The sequence below is a fragment of the Suricata suricatta genome, chromosome 5 (genome assembly GCF_006229205.1).
Source record: "Suricata suricatta isolate VVHF042 chromosome 5, meerkat_22Aug2017_6uvM2_HiC, whole genome shotgun sequence".
Classification (NCBI taxonomy): domain Eukaryota; kingdom Metazoa; phylum Chordata; class Mammalia; order Carnivora; family Herpestidae; genus Suricata; species Suricata suricatta.
This window is the reverse complement of record NC_043704.1, coordinates 104451926-104470756: the sequence shown is the minus strand read 5'-3', so window position 1 is coordinate 104470756 and position 18831 is coordinate 104451926. Positions and strand designations below refer to the sequence as shown.

At 35.8% G+C, this 18831-nt stretch overlaps 1 protein-coding gene and 1 pseudogene across 1 annotated transcript in view; one reads left to right on the top strand and one right to left on the bottom strand.

The window, feature by feature from the left end:
* The window catches only part of RSRC1 (arginine and serine rich coiled-coil 1), a 395751-nt gene that overhangs the window by 346672 nt on the left and 30248 nt on the right, over positions 1-18831 (top strand). The window lies entirely within an intron of this gene.
* LOC115292080 lies at positions 17139-17520 on the bottom strand (annotated as a pseudogene).

Genomic DNA, 18831 nt, shown 5'->3' with positions numbered 1-18831 from the left:
TTCATGGTTCATAAGTTCCAGCCCTGAGTCACACTCTGTGCTAACAGAGCAGAGCCTACTTGGGTTTCTCTCTCACTCCCTCTCTCTCCCTCCTCCTTCTCCACTCACACCCTCTCTGCTTCTCTCAAAATAAATAAACTTTAAATAAATAAATAAATAAATAAATAAATAAATAAATAAATAAATAAATAGACATTCCCCCCCGAAACAATAAAAATAGCAAAAAAAAATGATTTTAATGTTTTATTTTTGAGAGAGACAGAGTACAAGTAGGTAAGAGGCAGAGAGAGAGAGAGAGAGAGAGAGAGAGAGAGAGAGAGAGAGAGACAAAAGATCTGAAATAGTCTCCAGGCTCTGAGCTGTCAGCACAGAGTCCAGTGCAGAGCCCAGACTCACACAAATCAGAAGATCGTGACCTGAGCTAAAGTCAGACACTTAACCACTGAGCCACCCAGGCGCCCCTCTATCTTTAATTTTAAAAAGTTTTCTACCTCAGTTGATGAGATGTTTCACTCGTATGTGAAATACCCATACAGTACTTTTAAAAATTTAGGACATGATTTTAAAGGCTGTTTGTAAGTATCAAAGAAAAAATTAGTTTTTGTTTCATTGAGTATGCTTATTTGTTCACCAGTCACATTAATGATCATTTCTTCAGGTATTAAAGGGTACTGTATCACATCCTCATCCCTTGCCCAGAACCATTCCAGATAGTTTCAACTAAGAAAATGGAAATATATTACTCTTTCTTTAAATATTCTTCCTCTACCAGCCTTCAAGTAAATGTTAGTTTATATAATGACTAATTGATAATTAGCCCTTTACCTGATTTATGGTGTTGACTGAACAGCAGTGACCTCTTAGAGGTAGTGGTCGTTTAAAGGGAGAGGTCAGTATGAAAACCAGATCATTGCCTTGCTATTTCATTGATATCCTTCTGTTAGCAAAACCCCAAATCTGTTTCAAACACCATGTTAAATGCGAGGACTCTGAAGATAAATAAGGCAAGGTTCTTGCTCTAAAAAAGTTTGCAGCCTATTGGGGGGATATGTCATGATATGTATGAAACAAAATAAATAAGTATAAAACAAAGTAGAAATAAGCTCCAGTAAAGAAATACAGGTAGACTGCCTGTGAGAAGGGGGAGATTACTTGCAGCAGAGAGAATTGGGGAATGCCATGAGGAAATTGCTTACATTTTTCAAATCTGTCAGTATGAACAAGCCTGAAATAAACATGTAGGTGGTGGGGGAGGTGAGAGAATGGCTTCTGGGTGCTTTTACCAGTGCTGGTACCTAAACACAGCTCACCTAATTTCAGCCCCATAGCAGCCCTGTGAATTATGTGTTCTCATTGTGTAAGGAAGGAAACAGCAATTTAAGTGGTTTGCTCAAGGTCATAGAACTAGTAAGTAGTAGAGCTGGAACTTGAAAATTCATGTTCTAACTTTATACTGGATCCTTGGAACTATGTTACAGCCAAGCAGCCTACACAGCAATAGAACCTTGATCTTGACGTTCACAGCAACATGCTTTGAACTGTTCCAGTGCTTCCAAACCTGGCATACATCAGAATCACATGAAGGTGGTTTTTAAAGTATTTGGATTCCGGGGGTGCCTGGGTGGCTCAGTCAGTTAAGGATCTGACTGTGGCTCAGGTCATGACCTCACAGTTTGTGGGTTCGAGCCCCGCGTCGGGCTCTGTGCTGACAGCTAGCTCGGAACCTGGAGCCTGTTTTGGATTCTGTGTCTCCCTGTCTCTCTACCCCTCCCCTGCTCTCCCCCCCCCCCTCTCTCCCAAAAATAAAGACATTAAAAAAAATAAAGTATTTAGATTCTAAACACCTACTGTTTAGAATTTTGAGGCAATCAACCCAAAAACCTGTATATATTCTTAAAGTTTCTCAGGTTATTCTCATTTTTTAGCCAGCATTGCTACATTCTCTATACAGTTGAACTAGCCAGTTACAGTCATGATTTACCACAAACAAGGATGAATATATAATCATGTATTTGTATTTAATCATAATTCTTTTGTTAACCAGTCCTGATTATTTAAATATTTAACAGTATATAAAAATCAAAACACCAACTTCCTTTTCATGTAATTAGACATACAGAAATTAGAAGGTTAAGTAACAACTAGTTAAATCAAATTTCAAAAAAAAATATTTAATAGTATAATTTTGAAAGTGCCAAAAGTTCCCCTGAAAACTTGCAGAATGTATGCCATTAACTTGGAAGAAAACCCCAGAGACAATAGTGTAGTGGAGCATGCTTTGAAGAAAGGCTGCATCACAGATACTCATAATGGCAAAGAGAACGTTATTACGAGCAAAAACGTAGACGCCAGCAACTCTAAGTTCAGAAAAGTTGTATTTTGAATGTGAAGAAGGTTTAGGAATACCATAGCCAATTTGTTTCTCTATCTCAGTCTTTTTATATATGTGCAATATCTGTTTTCAATCTAAAAGAGCCTTTCAATAGTTATAAAAAGTTCTAAGTGATAAGAAAGCTGTGCCATCATTTGACAGCTTTTTCTTACTGATGTGTGAAAGAATTGTGTATTACCATCAATGGCACCTTAGATTTGATGAAATATTATATTAGGACCTGTGTTATTTTTGTTGTACTCTTCTATCATTTAATTCCTCTGTCATGTTCAGCTCAGATAAGCAGTTCTTTGTGATGATGACTGATAAGACTCTGTTTCTCCCCCAATACTGAGAATATTAGAAATTTTAGGCATTGAAGAGGAGATACCTAGATAGTAGATATTACAGTATATCAAGATGTTATTAGAAACTTTAGAAATGCTAGCAAAGTGTCCATTGTAAAAATAAAATTGCCTGATAGTTTTCAAAATAAAATTTTCATTTGACAGGTGAAAGAGGCCATTCCCACATTAACCTCTCCTGTTAAATGAGTCTCTTGTTTGTAACTAAGTTAAGCCAGGAGATGAGTCTCTTTGTTTAACACTTCTTAAAGTAAAAGTTAACATCCTGCCTTTATCTAATTGCTATCAAAGACATTAGCCTATTTGGCTCTAGCATGATTCAATTGCATGAGGTCATGCAGCCTAGCTGTAATAACTTAAAGTGCTTCACTTGGTGATAAGAAAATATATTAAAATGCTCTCCGGTTCATTAGTTATTGCCTAAGGTCATGCTTTATGGTCAGTCCATTTACTAAAGTTTGTTGTAATAGCATTGACCTGAACTCAAATTTTTAAGTCTTTCGATATAAGAAACATAGTAAGTTTTAAGAAATTATGTTTGTATTTTAATCCATTTAAAGTTGTTTATTTTCATTTTTCCCACTTGTTAGAGAAACTGGAAATATATGTCATGATATCCTGTCACTAAAGTGTACAATAAAAGATTTTTCTCTTCAGCCTTAATTTTGAAGACAAATTTAAAAACCTTTAGCAAAAAAATTCTGCCATATAAATGGGAACGCTTTGATTTCATCTCATTTTTTACTTTGATTTCAAATCCTCCTCTATATTTTCATAAATAACCAAATGAGAGCAGGTCCCTCCAAGTCCACCCTTTGTATCCCCTATGAGCATGTGTTGCTTCATTAGGCCGGCTCAACCACCTGGTGTGGAATCTTTGCTCTCAAGAGGCTCTGTCAACATCTGGCATTAGCTATGATCTTTATATGTATGCTTAGTCTTCCTATGGACGTATTATAAAGAAAAGGAAGGGGACAAATTAAGTGTATGGATCAATATAAAATAAAGATATATTTATATATATGTATGTATATATAAACTGATATGCCATAGTATTTTGCAGTAGCTAGAAGAAACAAACCCGTAAATAGAAAATCAAGAAATATATCAAATTAATTTATTTTAGAGCTCTGTGTTATAATATATGACATAAAAATACATTTATTTTATATGGTATACTGTTTTTTGAGTTATTAATCTAGGGTCAAACTCCAATCACCTTTCTAGAGAAATGATATATTTCAATCTGTGTTTAACTGTTGTAGCTTTTTAGTATCATTTTTAATAGATTAAAAATATAGGATGATTTGATAGTGAGACAGGAAAAGGGATTGCTCTCTTATTAACTTTCTGAAAGATAATGTAGTTGAGTTTCTGAACTAGGGAATATTGAGATAGTGTATGAAAGTGAGTGTTTTCTTATCACAAAACCAAATAACATTGTCCATTATGTCCTGAAAAAAAAAAAAGTGGAAAAAAGGGTTTTGGGTAACTATAGCTGGGTAGTTACAATGGAAACAAAAATACGAGGGCTTGTTTTCAATTGAAAATCTATTTCTTTTTTACCTTAAAAATTTTCAATAAGTATAACAACAACAAACTGATTATTTTTAGTGTAATTCTTTAAATTATCCTATGTATTTAAAATGAAGCAAAACAGTCACCTTGTGGGGAAAGTAATGGCAACATTTTATCTGTATATTTATAGATATAGTCATTCCATGTCATATGTAATATTTTTATTAGAAGCAAATTATGAATGAATTAGCAAATAAAGTATAGCTGTCATTTGTGTCTGTTTAATTTAGAGAAGGTAAACATTAGACTCCATAATATGCAGTTTTACTTACGGTATGGGGCAAGGTTAAGATCACATGTAATAATAGATCTGTAGGTGAACGGAGAGAAATTTCTGCCTGAAGCCCAGGAGCTGGAGACTTACTCTGATCTTAATCTGCTGACCTGCTGAGTGATCTTGATTAGTGTTCATATTGTAGTTGTACAGCTAAGATGGAGAAGATTGTGCAGCTATTAAATGCATTACTTTTATAACTTAATGGGACAAAGATTAACAGCAGCATTGAGCACTAATTTAATATAACAGATTCACTAAGTGTAATGTTAGTAATTGAAGACAAACCTTTCTAATAATTTGGGAGGGGGAGTGGAGACATCATTTATTATTCTGATACTTAAGTGAGGTCAGTACATTAAATTACATAAAACTTTTGCTTTTCAAATATTATCTTTCCTTCCCTACTTTGAGGTCAACTGAAACTGGTCATTTTATCGTGGTTTTCCTGGTTAATGTGATTTATATAATAGATATCTCATTTCCTCTTGTCTACTAGAAAATAGGCCAGAAGAAAGGACTCTAGAGGAAGTAAAATAATATATCTAGGAGCACTTTCACTGAAACTGTCTTTGCTCATGGAAGACCTTTAAAAAAAATTGACAGATACAGAAAATGAGAAGCATTCTTAATACAGTCCGTATAGTAAGTGGATGTATAGGGTATAGATGGATAGTACCCTATTTGTGGGAAGATGTAAATTTAAACAGGCTTTCACAGTCAGATAACCCAGTCAACCTCAAAATTATTCAGGATTACGGAGGTACTAGGTTTTTTGTTTTTTGGATTTGTTTTTGTTTGATTGATTGTTTCCTGAGTAGGTATAAGCTCTTCAGATCTCAAATGAAGAAGGTTAAGACTCTATGTAATTGACTTTGTTAAAATTGTTCTGTTTTTAACTGATTGTCAATTCCTAAAAGTGAACTTTAACTTAAAATTTTAGATAGAGCTGATTAACCATCTGGAATGTGTAGCAACATAATATTATTAGAGAAATAGTCATCTTCAATTATCAAATTATATGCTAAAATAATGAAAATGAAGGTAACTCAGTGTAATATTCATGTAGGATCACAGAACATATCAACAGTGGAAACCTTTAGTACTTTTACTATTTTTGACACCTGGCAGTATGGCTTTGCCTTCTTTATAGAATATAAAAATACAGGTACTGTTTTGATATAATGAAGAGAATTTTTCTTATCTCAGTAGCATATGTTTATAAAGTTTTTTAAACTTCTAAATTGTATTATTTAGCCTTTCCTAACAGTGTTAATAAGGCAGTTTTTTAAAGTCATGATATATTTTCAATCAAATAGTGCTCCCATTCCAATTGGATAGCTTTGAAGAAATCTGCCAAAGCTACTCATAGGCTATTTTCACTACAGAATGCTCTCTAGATCGCTGCAGATGGTATAGAAAATTGATACAAATGAGTTCTGCTCCAGGACAAGTCCAGAAGTAGGCTGGGCATGGGAAGGGTCTCTTGTTATTTTCTCTTTCTTTTTTTTCCTATAAATAAATTACCAGTAACTTCTGGGTAAATGACTTCTGTTCTCAGATGCTTTACAAGTTAACGTTTCATTTCTCCTCTAAGTGCCATTTTGTTTTCTCTCTTTTCCATTAGAAATTAGTAAAGTCATAAAATGATAGAGCTGTGAGGAATCTTAAAGATCCTATCTAGTACAGCTGTCTCATTGTGTCTTACTTTATAACTAAGAATTCATTTTCCCCCATCTCCTCCTCAAACAGCACCCCTACTACTCCCTGCTCACCAGAAATGTGCAGTGGTGAGGAGGAAAAAGAAAAACCAAGAGGAAAGTGTTTCTAAGATTATGGTTCCGAGAAAGAGGCTCTAAATGTTACCCTGCTTGAAAAAGTGGCTGTTTCTATCTGGAAAATTTGCTCTGGAGGGACAAGCCTTACTACAGCAATAGGCAGAAAGAGGCCATCTAGTATTTTGTGTTAATTAACTCTGCTCAGTGGTTCTTGACCTGACTCTGGGGTTTTACAAAAGCATGTACCTTCATTTATCTTCTTCGTCAGTCATGGAATTCTGGGAAGCAGATTGCAGTAGAGTAAGACTTGTTAAATCCCTTATAACAAATGCTACAAGAAGCCCTAATCATCACCTACTGAGTGGAAGCAGTAGGTCACTGTTCACAGCTAAGCAGTTTCTGAGTGAGTACCTTGCCTTGGAGGCATCAATGAACTTTTATTCTCTCAACTCAGGAGTAGAAGCTTTTGAAGCAATTTTAGTCAGGCCCCATATTCATGTTTTGAGGTTTGGACTTCTAATTTGTTTTCTGTTGACGGGGGAAAATGGAAAGAGGAATTTGAGCAGAGAAGAAGAAATATTTTTTGGCTTATACCTTCCTTTTGGAATTGCTTTAAAAACAACTTGTTCTTAAAAAAAAAAAAAAAAAAAAAAAAAAAAAGATGCTCCATAGATGAGCCAAACTAGAGAAAATAGATTTTTTAGTCTATCCAAAGAAGTTATATTAGAAATGATTTAAGAGGGGCACCTGAGTGGCTCAGTCGATTATATGTCCAACTTTGGCTCAAGTCATGATCTCACGGTTCGTGGGTTCAAGTCCCGCATACTCCTCAGAGCCTGGGGTGTATTTTCAGATTCTGTGTCTCCCTCTCTCTCTGACCCTCCACTGCTCATGCTGTCTCTCTCTCTTTAAAATAAATAAAAACAGTTTTAAAAAATAAAAAAGAAATGATTTAAGAGTAGAATGAGAGGGGCACCTAGGTAACTCAGTCAATTAACTGTCTGACTTCAGCTCAGATCATGATCTCAAGGTTTGTGAGTTCAAGCCCCACATCAGGCTCTGTGCTGACCACTCAGAACCTAGAGCCTGCTTCAGAATCTGTGTCTCCCTCTCTCTTTCTGCCCTGCCGCTGCTCACACTGTCTCTCCTTCAAAAATAAATAAACATTAAAAAAATTTTTTTAAAGAGTAAAATGAGAATTGGGGGCACCTGGGTGGCTCAGTCAGTTAAGCATCTGACTTTTTAGTTCAGGTCATGATCTCACAGTCAGTCCATGGTCTATGAATTCGAGCCCTACGTCAGGCTCTGTGCTCACAGCTCAGAGCCTGGAGACTACTTCAGATTCTGTGTCTCCCTCTCTCTCTCTCAGCCTCTTGTCTGCTCACACTCTATCTCTCAAAAATAAATAAAAACATTAAAAATATTTTAAATAATCTGTCTTTTATCTTGAATGCAGTTAGGGAAAAATTGAAAAATCATGTATTCTCAGGGCTTCCTTAGCAAACAGAGGAGCAGTGTGGCCCAGTCAGAGCAAAGAAACCTGTAATGTCCTGAGCACCTTCTTTTGTTTGCGCTCTCTCATTTAGTTTCATGCTCACAAGAATCTGCTAAGGTGGATAACATTTTACAAGTAAGGAAACTGAGTTTTGGAAAATTTGAACACGTTTTTGTAGTCACATTATTAATATGAACAGAATGAGAATTCAAACTCGGTTTGTACATCCCAAACCCTTGATATTTTTATATGGTGCCTCAGTACCCATACAACAACAGTTCACAAAGTAGAATATGTCTCTTATCACAAAGCCTGCAAGTCATTAAGTCCACAGACATCAGTGAACGCTTATTAAGTGCATAGTACTTTATTAGGTGCAAACAAGTGCTTCTAAGATGTTTCCTCTCAAAGATGTTTTTGAAATTTAATTCAGTGGCTACCTTTAAAGTTATATACGTAATCTTAACTTATCACATTATGTACACTTTTTTCTTATAAAAAAAATATCTCCACTGTGAATTATTCATGCAACATTTGATCCCTGATTATGCACACACTGCCCTCAGTCACTTAGGAAGCTCAGGTAATGGAAATGTGTTTTAATGACAGCTTAAATCGGGGGGTCAGAACACTACAGCCCACCTGCCAAATCCAGCCCACAACCTGGTTTTGTAAAGAAAGTACTATTGGAACAAAAGCGACGCTCATTGTTTGCATCTTGTCTGTGGCTGCTTTTGTGCTATAACAGCAGAATCTATTAGTTAGGACAGACAGTATGGTCTGCAAAGCCTGGCATATTTACTGTCTGGCCCTTTGTGGGAAAAGTTTGCCGACCCCTGGCTTAAATCAATATCATAAGAAAGTAATCCTAATATCAAAATATAATTACAAATGTAGTACAAAATATAATTATATATATAACATATATATATGTCCACATATGGAAACAACATATGTATATTATATAGACAAAATGTACCAAAAAAAATTATCTGGGAGTTATCTATTCTTTTATGGTATCTGTGCCTCTGTTGTCCTTCACCTACTGCTTGGCCCTGGTTATTAAATATTAGTAGTACCTTCCTAATAATATATATCTAAGAGATACATTTGAGACTTAAAATTTATTTCATGAATACTTATTCTTCCTATGAATAAGAACTTAAGTTTGATTTTACGGATTTGTCACAGTTTTGCATACTTGAGAATTCAGCTCTCTATTTGAATTGGATAGACCTGTAGTTCTCAAACTTTAGTGTGCCTCAAAATCACCTGGAAATTGATAGCACCACTTCCAGAGTGTCTGATTCAGTAGGTCTGAAATGGGGACTCTTAATTGCATTTCTAACAGATTTCCATTTGATGGTGATGCTTTGGTCTGGGAACCACACATTGAGAACCACTGGAATAGACCTTAAAGATGGTAAAAGGGTACCAGGAACCCCTGAAAGCATTCATAGAGATAGCCTGAGTCTTCTGAAAAATACCATACTTTCCCAAGAGAAGGTCTGTGGCATTAAAAGGATTTGTTAAGAAGGGATGAAAAAGCAAAGTACAAAATAGTCAACAAATGTAAGGTAACATGCAGTAAAAAAAAAAAAAAAAAAAGTTGTGTTAAGAATGAAAGGACTACTTTATATTATTTTTTAATTGAAAGGTCTGCATTCACGTACTGGCCTTTCTGCTTGCTGTTTGAGTGACCTTGGCCACATCACTTAATGACACTAAACTTTAGTTCTTTGTGTGCACATGAAGAAAACAATGCCTGTCTCACAGGAATTTTGTAAGGACTAGCTATGTGAGAACACTTTGTAAAGTTTATGCAAGTGTGAACTGAGGGTATATAACTTCAAAATCTTGATTGTGGAAGGAAATAAAGAGCCTATCTATTAAGAAATGATCCCATCATTAGAATAAAGGAACCATTTGGAGTTTGTTAGAGGAAGACAGTGATCAACACTGACTTCACTGAATTATTACGTTTATTAGATTCGGTTGCTATGTATTTCATTTAAATTCTGAGGTTAGGCCTTCAAATTTCCATTAATTTGTGCTGTTTAGACTTTTGAGGTTTTCATTTGTCAAAACTGTTAGCTCATGGGTATTACTAACACAAATATTGATGTGTAGCTTTGGCCTGTTAGCTATCAATGGAAATCAGAAAATCAATAAACTTAATAGCTGTTCATTACATAGTTGATGCATTTTCAGGACTATGTTGAGTACTGTCAGTGAGTAATCAATTCAGTCAAAATCTATTACCAGATCACTGCCAGAAATTTTTTATAATACTGTTTTATTTATGACTTTATGTAGCTACAGCAGCACTTTTTTTATGAAGTAGTCTTTCGTCTTACGGGATTCATGTTGCTTATAATTCGTGGTCTTTTCAACGACTTGAAAGCACCTACCATCTAGGAGTTATCACGCCTAGATTAGCCTTCTCTTGGTGTAAGTAGTGCTCTAGCTCTCAGATCAGCTTCTACCCTAAGATCAGTTCCAACTAGTCCTTTCATTCAGTGAGCTTATACTTACTGAATTCCTCCTATGTTCCAGTTACTACAGGAGTACGTGTATCTGGGCTTTTTTGTAGTACATCAGCTGGGGCGGGGGGCGGGGGGAAGAATGTTTAAAACTATAGTACAGGGAGAATAAAATAAATGCCATGCTGGGGGTTCAAGAAACAATGAACTCTAATCAGTAAGAATTTGGGAAGGCTTCATGGGGGTGGCATTTGAGCTGAATTTTGCAGAAGTATAATTTACTTTGTGAAGACTAGATGATAGACATTCCAGCCTGAGGTAAGAACTGGAAAAGTGTTGTGTGCTATAGACGTTCATAGAAGGGTTCCTAGTCACACTTACAGGTCAAGAGAAGATTCCTGGAGAAGGTAAATTCTAAGAGGTTAAGGGTTATGTGTTAAGGAACAAGGAACGAATTAAGAGTTATCTAGATGAAAGTGGGAAAGGTAGAGAGCACCAAATTTGTAAAACCTAGAGATAAGAGAACCGGGCTTCTCAAGTAATTGAGAACTGAATGAAGTTTAGTATGGCTGAAACCAAGTGACTCAGGTAAGAAAGGGGTTTTATCATGCAGATTTACAAAGCCTTCCTTAACAAAGAAAAACCCTCCAGAAATTTGTTAGGGCTAGAGATTTACCTATAGAACAGATGTTTACAGGTAATAGTAAAGTGTCCTAAATAAAGCATCTAAATAAAGTCCTAGTAGCAGAACTTGAAAGTTCACAGAAGAGTAATGTTGCTTGATAAAAGTAAATTTAGGCTTTTCTTGCATATGAAATAAAATATGACTGCTCTTGCTTTGTAGCAAGATTAGGATTGTTCCCTATTCAGAAAGAAAAGAGAGCAGGCAAAGATTTCAAAAATGCTAGTTTCCAAATTTTAAGCAAAACCTTTTTATAAGAATTATTTTAATCAGTTCTTAATCTGGGTCATTAGGATTTTTATGTTGGTTTGTTTCCTATTTTTTTATTTTATTTGTTTTGTTTGGTTTCTTCTGTTTTAAATATTCTTTGCTCCAAATACTGTTGGCTGTTTGTTTCTGAGAGCTTTAGCCAACCTCCAGGCTGTGATAACCAGCCTACCCAACCTTACTCAACAGAGGAGAGTGCGGGACTAGGGGTGAGAAGGGGTGGGGGGGAGTGTGGGTCCCCTGACACTCCTGTCCCGTGGGGACTCGCTGACACCCTGGGCACAGAGCCAAAGATCTTTCCTATCTCTCCCCATCCTGTTAGTTTTTCTTTTTTTCTCATCCTTTTCTTTTTATTTCTCCTTCCTGCATTTTCATGCCTTTTGTGAATCCCTTTATGGCACGTTCACCTTACCACTCTGTCTTTTTATCTATTTCTCCCCTAACTCTCATTTTCTTTCTCAACTGGCCACAATATATACATATATCTAAAGTCTGTGTTATATTTGTTATACTTAAATGTCATGTTGTTTCTCTCTTCTTTTAAAATACATATAAGTGGATGGAATATTTTACATTTCTCTCCAGATATGTTCACTTTTCCATATCTGTACACATATATGGTTTGCTCACTTACAATGTTTATCTTTTTTCCCCCCCACTATGGGTCAGTGACATTTAACTGAAAAAAGATCAATCTTTCCTCATTGACTATATACCACAGGCTGGGAAGAAGCTGGTAGGGGTCATCTTTAATTGCTGTCAGTGCCTGCAGATGCTTTTAGCAAAGGTTGGGTTAGTCTATTTTCCTAGAGTCCTTGTAGCATAGAAGGTATTATTACTGAAACAGTCTGGGAAGGCTTCTTGTAGTAAGTAACTATGGTGACAGTGTTCTCCCTGATTTTTCACTGTAACTTTTTCTAGACACAGGCATCACGTGTGAGGTAACATTCACCGCAGGTTCACTTGGTCACCCTATTCTCACCATGGGCACTACCACCTCACTGCGGTACACCACACTCAATTTTCACAATAGATTAAGAAGACTACATTTTTGCAAGACTGAAGTTGGAAAATAGTAATCTGACACCAGTCTACTATCCTAAAAACAAGAGAACTATTTCCATAAAATGTTCATTTTGGATAATGTCTTTGATACAACCAAAGAATTTTCTTTAATAAGTACTTCTTAAGTACTTGTGGGAAAATGATTCTGATCATTCCACGTTCTAAGACTGAAAGTGGATTATTTAACAGACCACTGACACTCTGCCCCAGCAGCATATTATAGGCAGTAGGCATGGTCCAAACGTCAGAGAGGCGTGAGGACAAATCCTCGCTCTGCCATTTACCAGCCGCTTCCCAACGAAGTAGTTTTCTCGTCGTCACAGACTCACCCACTTAGACATGCCGTGCCTCACCTCCATCCGACGGCGTTTCTCCAGCAGTCTCACGGCTCCAAGTCAAATACGGCGCATCTTTCTATTCAAAACTACCACACCCTCTTCTCTCTGCGGGTGTTCAGCTGATGATGACCTACCTCATAGTCCAGGAACTTCCTCATCTTGCCACCTGCACATCTGTAAGCCAACAGGAGTTTGTGCTGATCCTTTTGGATACTATTTCTTTCTTCAAATGCTATTCTGAGGCCTCTGTATCAACAGGAAAGGAGCAGGCTCTATGGTCTCTCATTTGAAGTAACCTCCCTAAACCCTCAGTCATCATCCTGTTTCATAGCCAGATTCCTTCCACACTTATGGTTTCTACTACTTTAACTCTCATTTACTTTTTAAAAATTTACCAGTTTTATTGAAATAATTCAGATACCATGGAACTAATTCATTTAAAGGATACAATTCAGTACCTATATTTAAAGACCGTGTAACCATTTCACAGTCAATTTTAGACCATTTTCATCACCTCAAAAAGGAACCCTCTACCCATTAGCAGTCACTCCTCATCCCATTCCCATTCCCAAGTCATAGGCAACCACTACTGTACTTCCTTCCTGTGTAATCTACCTATTCGGGATGTTTCATATAAATGAAGTCAATATATGGGGTTTTGTGACTGGATTCTTTCACTTAGCGTAACATTTTCAAGGTTCATCCATGTTGTAGCACGTATCAGTTCTTCATTCCTCTTTATGGCTGAATAACATTCCACTGAGTGTACCTACTACATTGCATTTATCCATTTATCATTTGATGGACATTGGATTGTGTACGTTTTTGCTTAATTATGAGTAAGGCTACCAGGGACATTTATTTCTAAGTTTATGTGTGGATGGATATATTTTCATTTCTCCTGGGTATCTACTTAGGAGTAGAATTGCTGGGTCATATGGTAACTCTATACTTACCCCAATATGAACTGCCAGACTCTTTTCCAAAGTGGTTGCACTGTTTTAGATGGATCTGAAGATTGTAATGCTGAGCAAAATAAGCCAAAGAAAAGCAAATACCATATGATTTCGCTCATATGTGGAATTTAAGAAACAAGCTGATGAACAAAGGGAGATAAAAAGAGAGAAACAAACCAGGACTTTTAAGTATAGAGAACAAAAAGATGGTTACCCAGGGGGATTAGTGAAAATAGGTGATGAGGATTAAGGTCCGCTTCTCTTGATGAGCAGTGATTAACGTATGGAATTGTCAAATCACTGTATTGTACACCTGAAACTAATACAACACTCTGTTAACTATACTGGAATTTTAAAAAAAATTTTAAGTGACTCCACCATCTTATATTCCCACCAGCAGTGTATGAGGGTTATAGGTCTCCACATCCTCACCAACACATATTATTGTCTGTCCTTGTGATTATCTCAGTCTTAGCGAGTGTGAAGTGATACCTCGGATTTTTGTCTTCGTTGCCCTGATGGCCGATGATACTGAGCATTTGTATATCCTCTTTGGAAACCATGTTTCTTCAGATCCTTTGCTCACCTTTTAATTGTGTTATTTGTCTTTTTATTATTTGGTATAGGAGTTCTTTTTTTATATTTTCTGGATAGGTAATATGAATAGATATATAATTCATAGATATTTTTATTATATTAATTGTCATGTCACTTTCTTGATGGCATTTTTTGAAGCACCAAAGGTTTTCATTTTGATAAAGTACAATTTATCTACTTTATCTCATGTCACTTGTGCTTTTGGTATCACATCTTACAAGACTTTGCCTACCCCAAAATCTCAAAGGCTTACTATATTTTCTTCTAAGATTTATAGTTTTAGCTCTTACATGCAGTTCTTTGGTCTATTTCAAGATTATTTTTGTGGTATGAGGAGAGTTCAACTTCATTCTTCTGCGGGTGGATATCTAGTTGCTCCAGTACCATTTGTTGATCTCATTCACTTTTTAACTATTTTTATTAAGTATGAAATAACATTCAAAAACGTTGTATGTATATGAAAGGTATAGGGGCGCCTGGATGGTTCAGTCAGTTAAGCGCCCAACTTCAGTTCAGGTCATGATCTCATGGTTTGTGAATTCGAGCCCGGTGTCGGGCTCTGTGTTGATAGCTCAGAGCCTTGAGCCTGCTTCGGATTCTGTGTCTCCTCCTCTCTCTCTGTTCTCTCTCTCTCTCTCTCTCTCTCTCTCTCTCTCTCTCTCTCTCTCATATAGATTTTAAACAATTAAAAAAAGAAATATAAAAATAGCAGTAATACAGACATCTGCATGTGTCTCCCAACTTGAGAATCAGAACAGTGAAACTCCGCCTTGCAGTGTTCTCCAGTCTTATCTATGAATCCCGAGTTTTGTGCCTGTTATTCTCTTGCTGCTCTGTCTGTTTCACCGTATTTGTGTATATTCCCAATAATAGTACATTTAGGTTTAGATAGTTTTTTAACTTTTTATAAATGAAAAAAATAGTGTGTGATTTTTTTTATGACTTACTTTCTTTTTCTGTCCAACATTATGGTATACCTCTATCATAATTCTTATAGTTGTGGTTTATTCATATTAACTGTTAAAATCTATTCTATTTTCTGAATATACCCAAATTTATTCATTCTCCTATTGACAGACATTTGGATTGTTTCAGATTTTTTGCAGTCAGAAAAATTGCTGATATATACCTTGTAGTTTTTCTCTTCTTTTGCACGTATATGAGAGTTTTCTCCTAAGGCCTCTGTGTCTAGTAGAAGATTGTTGACACATCTTCGGTTCTACCACATTGTGCCCAGTTGTTTCCAAAGTGGCTATGGCAAGTCTTGACTCACAAAAGTATCATATGGCACTTCTGGTTGGTCTGCATCCTTGCTGTACTTGGTATTTACACACTTCTACGTAGTTGCCAGTGTGTGCTCTTATTGCCACAATGTAGGGAGTGTAAAATGGTAACCAATCTCAGTTTGAATGGGCATTTCCAAGATGATTAATGAAGTTGAGTTTCTTCTAATGTATACATTGGTCATTTCTTCTGTGACATGCCTATTCAAGTTTTTAATGTATTTTTCTACTGGTTTTAGCATTTTCAATTTTTTTGCCATCTAATGTGTTGTTATAGATAGTTTCTCAGCAGATCTTAATTTTTTATGTATTTGAATTTATCAATCCTTTTGTGTTTTATACTTTTTGAGTCCTGTTTTATAAATTATTCCCTAACTCAAGGTCATAAGCATATTCTCCTACTTGTCTTCTAAAAATTTTATCTTTTACAGATCTTTAATCCACCAGAAATTGATTTTTCTATCACTGGTGCACTGTAGGGGTCTAATTTTTTTTGATAACTGTTTATTCCAACATCATTTATTTAATACTTCCTCTTTTTTCCCTACTGAACTATAATGCCAGCTCCTTCATCAACCAGGCTTCTCAATATGTGTAGAATATTTCCTGCCTCTCTGTCCTGCCATATGTCCTACTTGGTCAACTTAATTATCCCTACACTAATAGTGTGCATCAATTACTAACTGTATAATAATTCTTGATATCTGGTTAGACAAGTTACCCACCTCATTTTTCTCTATATGAGCATTTTGGTTATTTTTAATCTTTGCTTTTCCATATACATTTGAGAATGAATTTTTTTTTAATTAACTAAATTGGTATATGAATAGACTAATCATTTGATATGCTGGGAATTTTATTGAAATTATGTTGCATCTATAGATTTGGTAAGAAATTATATCTTTTTTATGTTTATTTTTGAGAGAGAGAGAGAGAGAGAGCAGCAGAGGAGCAGAGAGAGAGACACACACACACACACACAGAATCTGAAGCAGGCTCCAGGCTCTGAACTGTCAGCACAGAACCCGATGCAGGGCTCAGACTCACAAACTGTGAGATTATGACCTGAGCTGAAGTCGGATGCTTAACCGTTTGAGCCACCCAGGCTCCCCAGAAATGATATCTTTATGGTATTGTATCTTCTTATCTTTTTTTCAAGATCTAGGCAAAACATTTCTTATTCTGAATTAAACAAAATCAAAACTCCAAACAAGTAGTCTTATAAGATCCACTGACATTACATTTTAAATTATGTAAAAGTTTCCTTTAAACCTGGATTACCTCAAATGTGTAAGTATAATATCCTTTTTTATCTTTACTAAGACAAACAATTACAACCACAATGACACTTGATAGAACTTTGATGTCTGAGAATCCCTGCACATTGGACAGCATCCAATTAAAATATCAGTGTAGCTTTCATTTATCAAAGAAAATATTTTATCAAGCTCCCAAAACAAATTGTAGGAGTTAAGCTGGATTTGAATTGAAGAAAGAGGCCAAATTAAATCTGTAAACAAAGTTTTCATTTGGTGGAAGTTGAAACCCATGTTGACATTCCAATCAAAGACCTTTCCCATGTAGGATTTTTCCAGTTTTTAAGAGTCTACCAGGTCAAACCCTTGGCTGCCTGTGCTGCCTTTGCATTGCTTTTCCCCTTCCATTTTTCTCCCTTTGCCTTCAGCCTTTTCCTTTTCCTCTGGTTCATCCATATGGGGCACTGTCCATGCTCGTCTAGAAGACACTTTTGTTTCTGTTAATATCAGTCTCATTTTCATGTCATTTTTTTCATCTTGCACACGCGTTGAGTTTTCTCTTGACAATATTTGGGTATCACCACAGTTGGTATCTCTGGAACATCTTCCATTAAAACATCACTATCTACTTTAAAAATACTTTTAAGTCTGCTGAGTTCCTTTGGGACATTCTTTTTTTCTCTTTTCAGCATGCATTTTCCTTTTCCATTTATTCCATAGCCTTTTAGCCATATTTTACCTGGAAGATGGGAAACTTAGAAACTCAGAGACTGCACACGGACCATGCTGACTGGAAGCCTGCACACTTCAGCCTTCCAGCCTTCCCGCCTTCCCGCCTTCCCGCCTTCCCTGGAGCCCAGGGCCAGACCTGTATCTTCTTCCCTTTGAACACTGTATATAACTCTGCATGCTTGCTTAGGTCTTCTAAACTTTCACAGTATTCTCCCTAATGGACTAGAATATCGCTTGTTGGGTTTATGCTTAGGTACTTTTTTATGCTACTAAAATGGTATCTTTTTTTTTTAATTATACTTTCTGCTCATGCCCGACATACACAAATGCAGCTGACTCTTAAATATTGGTTTTGTACTTTACTAATTATCTGTAGATACTTTTGGGTTTTCTCTACAGTCATTTTATCTATTAATAGTCACCTTTATGTTTCTTCCTAATTGTTATTTCATTTGTTTCCTTTCTTTAATCTTATGGTACTGATTAGGACTACCAGTATCTATTAGAAATGATGATAGCTAGCTGACATAATTACCCTGTTTATGGGCATAAAGATTATTTTTTAACATTGTACCATTAAGTATGATATTTCCCTTACCATATTCAATTAGGTTTAGTTTTGGGGAAGGCGGAGTAGATCACTTTTTCAGGTTAGAGATATTTCCTTTCTTCCCTAGTTTGTTTCTATTCTCAAATAAATGTTGAATTTTTTTAAAGACTGGTTTTTCAGTTTAGTTTTTTTCCTTTAATCAGACAGTTTTATGAAGTACAGTAACATATCTTCTAATGCTGAACCAAACCTGTGGTCCTAGAATTAATTCAACATAATTATGATGTATTATCTTTTTTTTACACTCCTGGATTTCATTTGTTTATATATGAGTTATACGTGTGTATGTATATATGTTTGTGTACTGTGTGTGTGTGTGTGTGTGTTGTTTTTACTTTTTTACGCTGTTTGCATCTGTGTTCATGATTTATTTCTATAAATTTTCCCTTTTAGTACTATTCTTGACTAGTTTTGAAAGTAGATTTCTGCTATCCTAATAAAGTGAGTTAGGAAGTCAGTTTGAGTTGGGAAGTTAGGAACAGAATGGATGAGTTAGAAAGTAAGGAAATGAATTAGGAAGACAATTATCTTGTCCTTGAAAATTTAGTAAAATTTTGCTGGACAATTTTCTGAACTTACTATTTATAGAAGACTTTTTTGCAAATGATTCAGTTTCCTAATGAGTTAGAGGACTGCTAAAACTGTTCACTTCATTTTTGGTCTTTGTGGATTCCTTGCCTCATGTGTTCTCAACTATACAT